Source organism: Dipodomys ordii, unplaced genomic scaffold, assembly GCF_000151885.1.
Source record: "Dipodomys ordii isolate 6190 unplaced genomic scaffold, Dord_2.0 Scaffold199, whole genome shotgun sequence".
In the NCBI taxonomy this organism is placed as follows: Eukaryota; Metazoa; Chordata; class Mammalia; order Rodentia; family Heteromyidae; genus Dipodomys; species Dipodomys ordii.
Genome location: NW_012267415.1, coordinates 2,704,867 through 2,719,989, shown reverse-complemented (window position 1 = coordinate 2,719,989; position 15,123 = coordinate 2,704,867).

Below are 15,123 nucleotides of genomic sequence, written 5' to 3'. Positions count from 1 at the left end.
TTATAAATGATAAACTCTGAAAAATTTTGGTGAGCCAACCAGATAATAACATTGCAGAAATAAAACATTGTCTTATCATTCCCCTGAAATTCTAATCAGAAAACCCAAACTTAACTTAGAGAGATTATCTAATTCTCTTAGGGCACCTATAGAAAATTGCCTTCAAAGGCAGGGTTTAGATTGATACACTGGGAATCCTACTTTGTCTGGAAGTAAAGATCTGAAGAATCATAGTGTGAGGCCAGCCCACCAAAAATTCAGTAAAGAACCCATCATAATGAACAAACTTATTTGATGACAGTTTGATTGACAACTTGCCTTTATTCACAAAGGTAAAGGAGAGACTGACATGTAGGTAATTAAGAAATATGTATCTTTGAGCCAAGCACTGGTGGCTCATGCCTACAATACTAATTACAATTACTCATGGAAGGATTATGGTACTGAGCCATCCTAGGAAGGAAGGTCCACAAGACTCCAACTAACCACTAAGAAGCCAGAAGTAAAGCTGTGGTTCAAATGGTGGAGTTCTAGCCTGGAGCAAAGATGCTCATGGACAGCTCCCAGGCTTTGAGTTCAAGGCCCAAGAATTCCACAAATAATAATAATAATAATTTAATTAAAAAAATAAAAACTCATCCAGATTTTAAAAATAAGACAAAACAAAACAAAATTCCAAACTGAGTAAAAGAATGAAGTAGAAACTGAGGGTATTTTGAAAAATTCTGTGCTGAAAAATTAGAGAAATTTTCTGGTCTTTGCTTATATTAGCAATGTTTCTCAAACATGCAAAAATTTATGCTTTCAACAAACTGTCACATATGTTTGACCTTCTCTTGAGAAAGATAACAAATACATAATCCTCACAAAAAAATCAATAAGGCCAATAGTAGAGCTCATAATTCATTGTAATGAAAATTGAGACTCAGTACATGATACACATATTTCTTTTTAGGAAAAAATAAAGTCATGCAGATAATTCACTACAAAACCTTTTCCCCTTGATATTCTGAAATGAATGCACAACTACTCTAAGACTAATTTTCATGCCTAGAGAACTTTGGTGGTTAATGAATTAAGTATCCTGGCAAAACTCTGGAAAGATTGAACTAAGCGCTGCTTCTCATACTGCAGAAAGACTCACCAAGTACATTGAGGGTGTAACCCTCATGATAGGAGGCCCTTTTATTTGCTTAGTTAAAAAAAAAAACTTAAGCAGATACTAATAAGTTTATCTGTCACAAGAGTAACAGCAATGTTTCAACTTATAAGTATTTAATTAGCTGCTAGCTCAAATTAATATTTCTATTTAAATTTAAATTCAATTTAACTATACATTCTAAGTCCTTACTGGCCATTTCCTAAAATTATCCAGAGTCTTAATGATTTTCTTTTTGTAGCTGTAATTAGGTTTAATGAACACAATGATGATTTTGTAGATAAAGCACATTTTCAATTACCTGCGTATGGAAAGACTTTTGTATTGCAGATGAGTACCAAGGATATCAAATGTCTTTCTTTTTTTGTGGAATGAACTTCTGGTTCTTAATGCAGACTCAGAATGAGCTAACACTGTTACTTACAACCTGGGTGGCGGTGAATCTGACCATCAGTCAGAGGGCACTAAGGTTATCCTAAGTAAAGTCAATACTCCTCTCATAGATAAGCAGAGTACCTCTACCACCCTTTCTTCAGATTACAATTCCTTTAACTTGAAATTTTCTAACATGCCCACTTTTCTTTGCACACTTCTTAAACCTATGTCTTTACCACTCAGCAGAGTGAAATACTTGTGTTGCATGGACTTCTTGTTAAAATAACTGTACTCCATTTAGAAATGCCAATCTTGCCGTATCCCCTGGAGATTCTGTATTCTAGTTAATGGTATTCACTCCAGCAATAATTACAACAATCCCAGTTCATGACTAACTACAGAAAAAGACTCACATTTTGGCAAGAAATGTGTGACAGGACTGATAACATGCATGAGGCACCCTTGGGATTTATATAAAATACATTTTTAAAGAGTTGTACGTTTTCTGTCAGCACTAAGTCTCCTAATGCAAGCCTCATTTCAGGAGTTGGTCGTCAGTCTGCTACAGAGGTACTTGACATTCAAAACTGAAACACATAGGCCTTTGTGTTCTCCAGGCCCTACATTGTTTTTCCTGTAGTTTGGGAATGATGCAGGTCCATTTGCATTGCTTTTGTAACCTCTACTGCAACTAGCATAACACATATAGAAGACTTTCATAATCTACTCACTTCACTATCACTGCTAATATTTCCAAACTCATCTTATGCTTTTACTATTTCTATGCATATTATACCACATACCCACCTGAGACCAGGTATCTTACTTAACATCCACCTCTTCTTTTGATCAAAAGTATTAGCTGTATAAATCCTTTAATTACAAACAAACCAATAGGAAGTTATCCACACATGAACTGTGGTCATGGGAAAATGAATATTATATATGTTAGTGACTCATTAAGATCAGCACTGGCAAGTACAGTCCTGTCAGGTATAAAAAGCCCTTTGGGATTAATATGAATCATAAAAGCAGCACATTTAATTGAAGAGGACCTACCATATGAACATACCTTTCTTCCAAAGGCCAACCTTTATCTGCATCTTGATTAGGACAACTCTTCCTCTGTTTTTCTGTTTCAAACTTGATCCTGAGTCTTTATGAAATTCAACCACACTAAGCATTTATTGGCTGGGTGGCCATTCTGTCTTTTGGATCTTTTCAATGTTCACATTTGTAAACACCTATTACTTACAGGTGGTTTGAGCTACCTTTTTTTAAATGCATGACTTCTGTGAATTTGTTAATATTCCTGGAAGGAAAAACAACTTATGTGTCTCTCTATCCAAAGTTCTTAAGAAAAGAGTTTGGAATGTAGTAAATATTTGATATCTACTTTATGATAGCATTTATCGCTTGAAGAAAAAAAATCATTTTGTAAGGATACAAAATGAGGTGACAAGTACTATTAAAATGAAGTAAGAAAATTATATTTTTCATAATTAAAATGCCTGTTGAGCAAAAGGCTCACAACTGTAATCCTACATTATGTGGGAGGCTACGGTTGGGAGGATTACGATTCCAGGCAGAAAAGTTCGTAAGACCCCTTCTTAGATGGTTGGGAACAGTGGCATACATCTGTCATTCAAGCTATGTAGTATTCCTATAATAGGAAGATCAAAATCTAGGTGTGTGCCCTATATTCAAAATGATTACTGGGAAATAACAAAATACTGAAATAAGGATAGAGGTTGACCCATTGTAACACTATGTTGAAAATGAACTTTACAACTTTGGTGGGGGGAGGAAGGAGTTAGGGAAGTGGGGAGGGAAGGGATGATAGGGGAGAAACAAAGGATGGGGTAAAAAAATGTTCGATAGGAAATGTACTCATTGCCTTACTCATGGAACTGTAACCCCTCTCTACAATATCTTTGCAATAAAAATATATTATAAATAAATAAAATGAATAATTACTACCTTACACAATAAGGCTGGAAGCATGGCTCAGCAGTAGAGCACCAACCTCGTTAGCAAGAAATCCTGAGTTCTAAAATCCTGTATAGAAAAGTCCTGTATAGAAAAAATAAAATGTGTTTTTAATTTACAAGATATCCAATAATATTTTATCTGATCTACATAGCTATGTATGCTTTACAAATAGTAAAATTAATTAATTTCCAAAGAAACAATATGACATGTTGTGGCTCTTAGTATACCCAATTAGTCATCACATATTTACAAGCCAGGAGAAGACTTGATAAGCTTATGCAGCAGACATAGTTTGTGTGCCTGCTAAATTTCTAGAAATGAGCACAAACTAAATACTGAAAGCTCATTTCACCTAAGAACAAAGAAGTAACAGTGCAGCCTACCCTTTTCCCTCCTAAACGTATGCTCTGCAAATGAAATCTAATACCATCCTTTTGCAAAACTAGGGCAAGAACAGAGCTATTACTTTAAAACAGACTCAGTTTCAAGCAGCAATCCAAACTGGAATGTCGGCTAATGCCAGTAGTAACAGAGTTTTGGCTACAAAACAATCAGTTTATGGACTTATTAACAGTTCATAAAATGTATGGCATTCTTCTGGTTCTCCTCACTGGGGCACATATGCTCTGAATTTACAACAGACTGAAGCCCCATTCCACAAATATTAAAAATAGTTGTGAGCATCACAATGGAAATATCTCAAACCACAGTAGAAATATGATGCTTATTCAAAAACACAGCAGATCTTTGCAGATATGCTCAGCATGGATAGTACCTCCAAAACATGTTTTGTGATAAGCAGTGATTCAAAATGGAAATTTTCAAGGCCTTCCAAGCAGTGAAAATTGTCAAGTCTTCACTCTGTTTTAAATCTACAATTCTTCTAGTGTAGTGTTTTGAATGAGAGAGCTAGTTGTCCAGTGATTCTTTATGTATAGGAAGGGTCACCCTATTAACATCAAAGTTAAACAGTAATTTCACTGTAAGCATTTTCTGAGTTCCTTATTGAGCTAACAGTTTTAGAACTATAAAGTAACTCTTCATCATCCCCAAAGTCACTGTACTTCATGTATGGTATGGCATATGCTCATAATGATCATTGTGCTTAGGATATGGCTAATCCATGTTGGATCCTGTCTTTCCTATCTACTTAAGTGATCTCCACAGGGATCTAGCACAATGTCTTGTTGAAAAGTGAACATTAGTCAGGTGCTGGTGGCTCACTCCTGTAATCCTAGCTACTCAGGAGCCTGAGATCAAGAAAAGTTACTCTTATCTCCAATAAACTACTCAGAAAAAGCCAGAAGTAGGGCTGTGGCGGAAGTGGCAGTGCTCTAGCCTTGAATAAAATGCTCAGGGACAGAGCTCAAGCCCAGAGTTCAAGTCCCAGTACCAGCACACACACACACACACACACACACACACACACATACAAGAAAGAGAAGGAGGGTGAGGGACAGAGAAGGAGAAGAAGAAGGAGGCTAAGAGTAAGTGAGAGGTGAAATTGTGCATTGTTAAATGACTGAGTCACTATTGGAGAGTATATGATAAAATGCATGACAACTGTAGATGAACACTGGAATACCAAGCTTTTTTTTTCAATAAGTTTTACATCTCAAACACATTAACATTATAGTTTTCAAGTTAAATCCTATTATAGACATGAGTCACAAGCACTCAACTGAGCAAATTATATTTTATACTAAAATTCATTATCATATTTGGTCATCTATCTTATAATCCTAGATAATTATTTGAAATTTTAAAATGGACATGTGGCTTAGAAAAGTTAAAAATATCTAAATTTCCAATTAATATTGGAATATCATCCAACTTATACAATTGCATTTAAAAACTTAATAAGAAAACCTACAGATACAAATGTTTTTTAAGCGTTGATGTTTCTAGCCTTGCTTAAACAATGGTAAATGATTTCAGATTGAATTGTCTTTTCAATACCTCTTTTGTCTAAGACTTTAAATCTACCATATCTATAATTATTAATTGAATTATAGTTAATAGAGCTTGGAAGAATGGTTCCATTGGTAGAGCACTAGCCAATGAGTGAAAGTCTTAGGTAACAAATTCAAGTCCTGTTCTAAGACCTAAAAAAAGGATTGTAGTTTACATTATCATTTTATAATTTCCTTTTGGATGTGGCACAACCCTGAAATTCAGAGAAACTATATAATAGTGTTTACTGTGTATATGTTCATAGTATGTATTCGAGGAGTGGATATTACCTACTAAAATATTTATGTGTAATAACAAGATCAAAGCAATCTGATGACTGACCATACATCTAAAAATATAATGTCATAAAGGTAGATGAACAGAAGTATTCTGTAACAATCTTTTACTAAACTGGATTTCAGTGGTTCACTCCTTCAAACCTAGCTACTCAGAAGACTAAGATCTGAGGATCATGGTTCAAAGTCAGTTCAGACAGGAAAATCTATGAGACTCTTATCTCTAAACCACCAAAAAGCTGGAAGGAGATCTGTGGCTCAAATGGTAGAGCAATAGACTTCAGTGATAAAGCTCAGAGAGAATTAAAGTCCCAGAACTGGCACAAAAAAAGGGGGAAAATGAATCATTAGAGAAGAATGCCAGTTATTTCTTGAGTATAGTAACTACTGTTCTCTACTTTTTCTCTCAATACTCAGTAAATGCCTTTTTTTATTTTTCCAAAGCACCAGCACAGATCCTTACATGAAAAAAAATAACCTAGTAAAAAACAGTTCTGTAGTTGTGGAAGCACACCGGACAATCTTCCTATTAGAGAGATAAGAACACAAAACCTACAAAAAACAAAAACAAAATGGCATATCTGGGAGAAAACCAGTATGGACAATAGATGTTCAGTAGGATATGTCAATAATGTCATTTAGCTGATAGCATAAAAGTTTTGCTAACCCAGTGATTTGAAATGCACATAGCATATGTTCAATGCTAAATGAAAGAACAAACATCAGCGTCAATAGTCTTGATTTCTTTCTAAGATTTTGTACACAGACACTTCCCCATGTGGTTAGGTTGACAGCTAGAGAAGCATCATAGACATGACATGGCCATTGCTTATTTAGAGACAGAGGGTCTTTTCTCTGAAAATGAAGGCATCTCTTTTCTTTCACTCTAGACTTTTTCCACATGACTGCTCCATTAGCCACTTGTTATAAACTAAGAATGTATAACCAAACTTTTAAAATAAACCATGTTTTTCTATGGAAATTCATGCTCCCTTCTTTCATATTTCAGTCAGTTAATAAATCAGCAAGAAAAATACATTGAAAGATTTAAATTCTTGTCAAAGGATTACTTCTGAGTGTATGTATAACAAATGTTGGGAATTTTAATATGTTCACCAACAATGGGAATGACTACTTTGTTGTCATTTGAAACTGGATTTTTTTCAACCTCAAGAATGCATGGCCACTATGAAGGGATCAAGAAAATGTGATATATATATATATATATCACATTTTCTTGATCCATTCATATATATATATATGGTTTCTCTTATTTGAAAGGACTAGGATGTGTCTAGGACAAACAGAAAAGTTCAAAAGCTATATACATATGACCGTATAAGATGATGCTAAGCAAAATGACGCCAAGATAGGGACACCAGTGGTTTTATCTTTCTTGATGTTGTTTTTAATGTGATTTTTTTGTTTCTTTTGTATATTCTTCCCCCATAGTATAACCCCTGTTTCACTGTATTTGATTCCAGCGCCCTGCATCTTGTATACATTTTTCTAATTTGGGGAGGGGAAGGGAAATAATAAAATGCTGAAATAATGACTCACTATAACAATGAGATGTAAGACACTATGTTGAAAAGGAACTTCACAACCTCAGAGGCAGGGTGGAGGAGTTGTGGAAATGGGGAGGGAAAGGATGGTAGGGGAAAAACAAAGGAAGTAACAATGCTCAATAGAAAATGTACTCATTACCTTACTCATGCAACTGTAACCCCTCTGTGCAGTATCTTTACAATAAAACTATATACTAAAAAGTAGAATTCATGGCTAGTGACTTTAATTAAATCTTTCTATTCTTTTGGTTGGTTTCTCAAACTCAGTGACAAGAATAATGGCTTGTAAATATGCCAGTGGTATAAAAGGAGAAAATGAAATAATAGAAATCCATTGGCTACATTGATTTTAGCTTTTAGTTCTCAGTTTATTGCTAACAACCAGTTAAGAAATAGTTCAAGACTGAACATTAGAAGAGGAGACTGTAACTGAAGCTACACCTACTGATAGACTTTATGTTCTCCCCAAATAGCAACCACTTTAGGTCAGTCATTTGCCTCAAGCTATCCATTGTCCACAGTATTATAACCTACTCAGAAAAGCAATGAAAACCAAATGTTTAAATTCAATTGAAAGCTGCTTGTCATCAAAGTTCTCATTCATGCTTTTGAGACCAATTTCAGAGTCAGAAGAAAGCCCCATTTATACACATTTGGCTTTCAGTAAAATGTGTTGGTGCTGTTTGGTTCCTCAAATATCTTGCAGATGGTTAAGTAAAGTAATATTATTTGACAAAGTTAAATTGAATTCATCTTGAACATTTGCTTTTTGTGTTGGTTCAGAGATTTGAATCTAGGGCCTAACTCTCTTACTTCTAGTGCTCTACTACTTGAGCCATAGTTTCACTTCAGATATTTTGTTGGTTAATTGGATATATAAAGCCTCAGATTTCTCTATCTAGGTTAACTTTGAACCTTGATCCTTAAATCTCATCCTCTCAAGTAGCTAGAGTTATAGGTTTGAACCACCAGCTCATCTGGAAAATTTTCAAATGCAGGCAAACTGTCCAAGCAAATTCCATCTTGAACTTTGGTATCACATTCTCCAGAAATACTGTATTTTGCATAGAGTTTTTTTCTGGCTACACTTCTCTCCAAAATATATTTTTAGATAGTCCTCTCTCCACAGAGATGGCCATGCCACTTTTAACTCTGGAAACGGTTTCCTGTGTATTTTCATTATCTGATAGCATGCTTTTGCTCCAAACAGCTGTCAGTTGCTTACAATGAGCTGAGCTCAGATTCTCTTCCTTCTATATGTAATGACAGAACCAAGCAGTTTCTGTAGAAGATTCAACTGTGCCTGTTATCCCATTAACTGACAACCATATATGATTTGTATGCATCATAATTCTTATAATGGACTTACATAGAAAAGGAAGGTGTAACTCAGTCTTGATGAACTAATATTTTTTGTGGCTCATGGTGGAGTAATATTTTTCTGTGATTGCCAACATAATAAAGAAAGGAGTTGCATTGTACATTTTAGTGTGTATATATGCTGGGAGGATACGTAAAACTTTCTTTATAAAGGGAATAAGAGAATAATCGATGATAGCAGATTGCTAAATTGGCATGGATTAGTTGACTGGTATGGTTGATTCCAGGATGACACAGGCTGGCTTATGTTTTATATAGAGGTCTCTGAGGAAAATCGATCAGGAATCTGAGCTTGCTAACTTTACAAAGCTTCCTAATTTCAGTCAGAGAAATTACGACATGCAAAGTTGTAGACATTTCTCATTTGAAATCTTGCTTACACCTTATCCTGATATTGTCTACTAGTGTACTCTGTCTCCACTTTCAATAATACATTACCTTACTGATGTAACTGTAACTCTTCCATACAGCATCTCTACAATAAAATAAAATTTAAAAAAGTAAAAACAAAACAAAAAATAATGCATTTAGTTTCTGAACTCTTTTTTTGGAAAATTGGTTTCATGATAACCTGTTACTATGTGCTGTAGAAGATAATCAGAACAGACTTGGTGTTTAAATGTATATGATTACAATTTTTTTCCAGGTCCTTTGACTGTCAGTTCATCTTTGCCCTAAAATGGCAAGGATGTCACTTGCATAGTCACTCACTCTTAGGTAGTCCTATAAACATTAAAAGGCCCTTATATCTGTAAGAGTCTAGCGTTATTCAACAAGAACTAAGTACATAAATAATAGAACACATACATTAAAATAGACATGTATTACTAGACATATATAATATATATTGGACAAATGTGGTTTTTTCCCCTTTATTTCTGCAGATTGAATCTGAGTCCTGAGTTCAGTGCTAAATACACTATCAATGAGATAGACTCACGATCAGATGATAGAAATTTAATAATAGTATGTTTTTACCTGAAAATGAATATGCCTGAAAATTTCTATGTAATTTTAAAGTGCTTGGAGAGTTGTATGTTTGAAGAAAATAACAGAAGATAAGGAAAAGAAAAATAATCATAAAAATGAAGGATGTTGAAAGTTATTTTAGAAAACAAAGGTCTGGAGAAGTCAAAAAAAGAGAAAGGTCATTTATATAATGAGGAACAAAAAAGAATGTAAATCAGGTCAAAATCATCTGAGTTTTACTCTTATTGTAATTGCATACATGTCTCTATGTTTCTCTGAGCCTTGTTTCTTTTCAGTAAATTATACATGACCAGTCCTGTTTGATAGGATTGTGAAAGTATATGGAATAAGTCTACAAATGTACTTTTTAAATGATAAAGCACTCTTGAAATATTTATTACCATTGCCTTACAAGGGGAGAAATAATGGAATTTAAGGAAATGATTTTGCAGTTCTAAATCCAAAGCATATGAGAATAAAATTATGAGAGATATAAAGCAGTTAAAGGAAAAGCATAAAACTGATATTATGATAAGGCATGAGGGATTAAAAATATGTAAGAAAATTGTAAAAATCATTAGTATTATTAAATGTATCAGACATGTAGTTAGTATATAGTCTATAATATTTATTAGCATTTGAAAAGTATAAGAAGATGATACATATTGTATAGGTACAATGAGGAAAATGTATGGAAGGTAAGACAAAGGTCAAAAGGAATTTATATCTTAAATCTATTGAAACCATAGAACAGTATTCAGCAAGATAATTATGAACTAGTTTAAGGTCCAAAAATAGAATACCCATTTTCTTTCATGAACAATGAGTTGACAGGTTACATAGACAACACCTAGGAAAGCAAGTAGATTACAGTGGAAAATGTTCTCTTCTAATTGATACTTGAAAGTATGTGATCAGAAAATATATACCTATTTAAATCCCATGTTGAAAGATTTGATTGTTTGACTATTTATATGCCTATACATATATATATATATATATATATATATGTCTATACATAACCATCTTTTATCTTGTGAAATTTAGATGGTAGATGAATTCATTAAAGTTTTATATATATATATATATATATATATATATATACATGCATTTTCATTTCTTGTTTTCTTCCTATCAAGCTTTTCTACTTTTTTAAATCATCTATTGTATCTAATATCAAAGGCTTGAACATCATCCTTATGCAATCCATTATTCCAAATATATACATATATGGGATGGGTGGGAGCTTAAATTTAGATACCTCCAGCCCTTCCTAAGCTTTTTGTTTCAAGGCTAGCGTTTTACAACTAGAGTCATAACTCAAGTTGCTGGTTAATTGGAGATGTATTTATCTCAGCTATTTCTGACCTGGCTAGCTTCCAACTATGATTGCTAGATTTCAGCCTCTTAACTAGCTAGGATTATAGGCATGAGTCACAATGCCTGGCTTAAAACATTATACACTTTGCCAAACAAGATTTTAATTTTTAAAAGATCATTCTAATAGCCAAGTTAAGTCTTGGTTTGTAGACATTTTCAGCTTTTGTATTTGACATAAACCCAGCATTCTATTAACTGTATTGCCATTAACCGTTTCATGCAAGCACAATCAGAAACCTACTAAAAATAGTTTTTAAGTTTGGTTTAAATTTGTTCTCACAGAATTTGGTTAATTTCAAAAATGAGTGGAGTTTTCATCAAAATTCATATTAGATTGCCTTAAATAAAATTGGAATAGTCATGCCTGTATTACTAGCTACTCAGGAGGCTGGGATCTGAGGATCATGGTTCAAAGCCAGCCCAGGCAGAAAAGTCTGTGAGACTCTCATCTCCAATAAACTATTCAGAAAAAACCAGAAGTGGGGCTGTGGCTGAAGTGGTAGAGCTCTAGCCTTGAACTGAAGAGCTGAGGGACAGTGCCCAGGCCCAGAGTTCAAGCCCCATGACCATCAACAACAACAAAAAAAAGACATAGTCATATAATATGTGGTATAACCAGGCACTCTCTGTCTCTGTCTCTGTCTGTCTCTCTGTCTCTCTCTCCTGTTCTCTCTCTTTCTTCACAGTCCTCTTTCCAGCTCTTTCCCTATGACTCCTCCCTTTCTTCTTTTCACACCCTCTTTCTATTATCCCAAGTGTCATTTCACTATCTTTTCCTGGATGGTTGCAAGCATTGTAAATACCTTTCTGCTTCTATTGTAAAGGCCATGCATCAAAGCTATTAAAAAGAAAAAGAAAAGCAAACTATGATTAAATCTTCTATCACTCTCCAAAGAGGTCTTTATTTTATAAGAAAAGGATCTATAATTCTTCACAGGATCAATCCAGATCTTGTGAATCCTTGTTCCTAGCACACTCACCATACTCACTGGCTGGCTGGTAGCACTGATTTTCTTCCCTGAATATATCACTCCCGTCTGGACTCAGGAATTTGACACCTGCTGTTGCCTCTTTCTGAGACACCTGACTTTGGATTGTCCCACAGCTGACCCTTGTCAAGTTTTAAGATTTCTTTATGATCTTCACTTATAATTGTTACCAAAGCAACAATGTGAAGCCATGCCCCAGTCACTCTCTGCCCTCCCTCCTGGTGTCCATTAAATGTTCAGAAACTTAATTTTTGTCTTTCCTTATGTGATTATATGGAGAAACTTTTCTTGTTAGAATTTGCCTAATATTGTGAAGCAATGATCTTCAAATTTGACTGATTGTCAGGATTAGTCAATAGATTTAAATATTTTGGTGGCCAGTCCTGGTCTTAGAATTATTGGATTAAAATGTTAGTGTTAGTCTGGTAATTTTATGTCAGCCAAATCCCAGATCATGCTGATAATCAGCTGCTTTATTACCCTTTGTGGCATGTTCCTAAACACAGTTCACTTCTCTATAGGGGCGAAATTTTTATAAATTATTCTTGCATTTTGAGATGTTACTTATATCATTTTACTATATGATTTCACTTTTAGAAAAAAAGTATTAGCGTATATCAATTATACGAAGGAGATTTCATTTTGATTTTTTCTATATATTCATATATATACCCTGATTAAAAAAAAAAACTACCCCCATTTCTCTCCATCTTCTCTTCCCCTCCCCTGATCTTAAAACAATTTCAGTAAGTTTTACTGCTCTATTTTTATACATGCATTTACAGTGTTTGGGCCATATTCACTCTCTTTTACCTGATTCATTGGCCCTGCCCTCCCCCTCTGATTCCTGCCTCCAAACAGAGCCTGTTTCATTTTCTTGTAATTCATTTACTTTATTTTTTTCTTAGCATGTATTAATCATACAAAGGGGCATTACCATGGAAACTCACATGTGCATGTATTAAAATTTAGACAGATTAACGTTATCCATTCCTCTCTTTCCACTTGTTCTCTGCTCTTCTATTACACAATAGCTTCTAATGAGTTTTCGTCTATCATCTTCATGCATAGACATCATATATTTCCATATTATTTGTCCTTCAGTATTCTCTTTCAGTTTATATTTATATATATATATATATATATATTTCCTCAAGAGGAGTGTTTCTATTTCCATCTTGAATGTTAAAGCAACAATTAGAAAATACAGTTGACTTGAGATAATATTCATTTAGAAAAAGAAATATAAATTTCTATACATCCTTTTAAGTACTCGTCAATATTCATGCCTTTGTATAATTTGCAATTACTAGGCATCACATAGTTAATCTAATAAGAATTGAGATATTTTAGTAGAAAAATAACGATAACCTAAATTAAATTATAAGTGTACATTAATTTATGAGATAAATGTATCTCTGAGAGATTGGCTATAGAGGTAATTTCTATTAACTAAATTATATTTTTCCCATCGATGTAGGCTTATTAACAGTGAAACATGATTCCTGGGGTGTAGCATAAAGCAGATGCAGTTGGGCAGCTAACAAAGAACTAAACATAACTGGATTTTATATTTACTGTTCTATTTTTTATATCTTTCAATATATTTGAGTATAAATTGTAGATGTTAATAAAATAATACTTAAGTTTATAAAATATTAGTGTACCCCAGTCCTAATGCCTTTAAGTCTCTGACCATACTAGAAAGGAGTCAGATATATAAGAGACAAATTGATTTTATTAAAAGCCATCCACATTGCTGCGTCCTTGTTCTGGAATAAAGTATCTTGATATCCTCTGGAGGTAGTATCCTTATAAAAGCTAAAGATTATAACACATTCTACTTCTCATGCCATACTTATTTCCTCTACTTGGGAGTATATGCTATTGAGATTTAGAAAGTGAAGTCAGAAATGGTTTTTAAACAGAAGTGGGCTCTCTTTATAATGGCCTTCCAGTAACTAGGAACATTTTTGTTCTATCAGTTACTCAGACTCAGTATTAAGATAAACATGAGTATCTCCTGGTAAATTTCCTTTCTGTAAAGTCTGCCCAGACACTTTCAGGATAATAAAAGTTGTATGAAATCTCATTCTCTACCTTTGTTAACCGGAATTCTGGTAGGTATAAACATTTAGCCTGACAGATTCCAAACTTTTAGCACACTGAAGTTTTTAATGGCTGCTAAATTGGCCCTGCCTCTTAAGTTACATTCCCAACATTACCACCTAATGGATCACTGTTTCATTTGACATTCCTCTCTCCCAGAGAACTCAGATAATTTGTCTACTGGAAGATCCTGGTGAAAGTTTGATTAAGCTTGCCAGAGAAGACAATGGAATTCAGCCCTTCCCCAGTTAGACCTGTGCTTCAATAGGGAATGAGAGGGAGATAGTCACCAGGTGAACTGCATAATAACATGTGAGTCAAAATGTGGCTAACACTGTGAGACAGAACACAGCATTTCTCACATGCATTCTACATGAACCGCCTGAGAACAGGACATGAGTGGGGTTGGAATTCCTCCCCATCCATATCTTGTATTTCTAGTTCAACTGTAGAGCTATCTCTTGATTATAAATTGAGAGGTACAGTATCTGAAAAGACCAGAGTTTTGGTACGGGAGTAAATAGTCAGAGGCAGCTAAAGACTGAGGGTGGTCAAAAGACCATTTAAGTTTTACTCTATTATCAGAGACAAGCCAAGGGGAGGGGGGGAGCATTAGAAAGAGTCTGAGAAACAGAGAAAGCAGAACTGAATAAGCAATAAGCAAAGCGTTAGTTAGCATCTGTATTCTGGCTTCCATGAACTTTTGTACAATAATAAATCATTTGCTGGAGGAATGGTATTTGTATTACTTCGTTGATCATGTTTTTCTTGCTTAAACATAGAATGTCATCATAATTATCTATGGAATTCTAGTGAACCTATCTTTAAAAAGTATTTTATCAATACTATTCTTACATATGAAAAGTTCAACTTTCTTAATGTCTATTTTAAAATAAGGGTACTCATTTAAGGAAAACAAAGGAAACATATCATTTCCAGGCAAAGTATTTCAA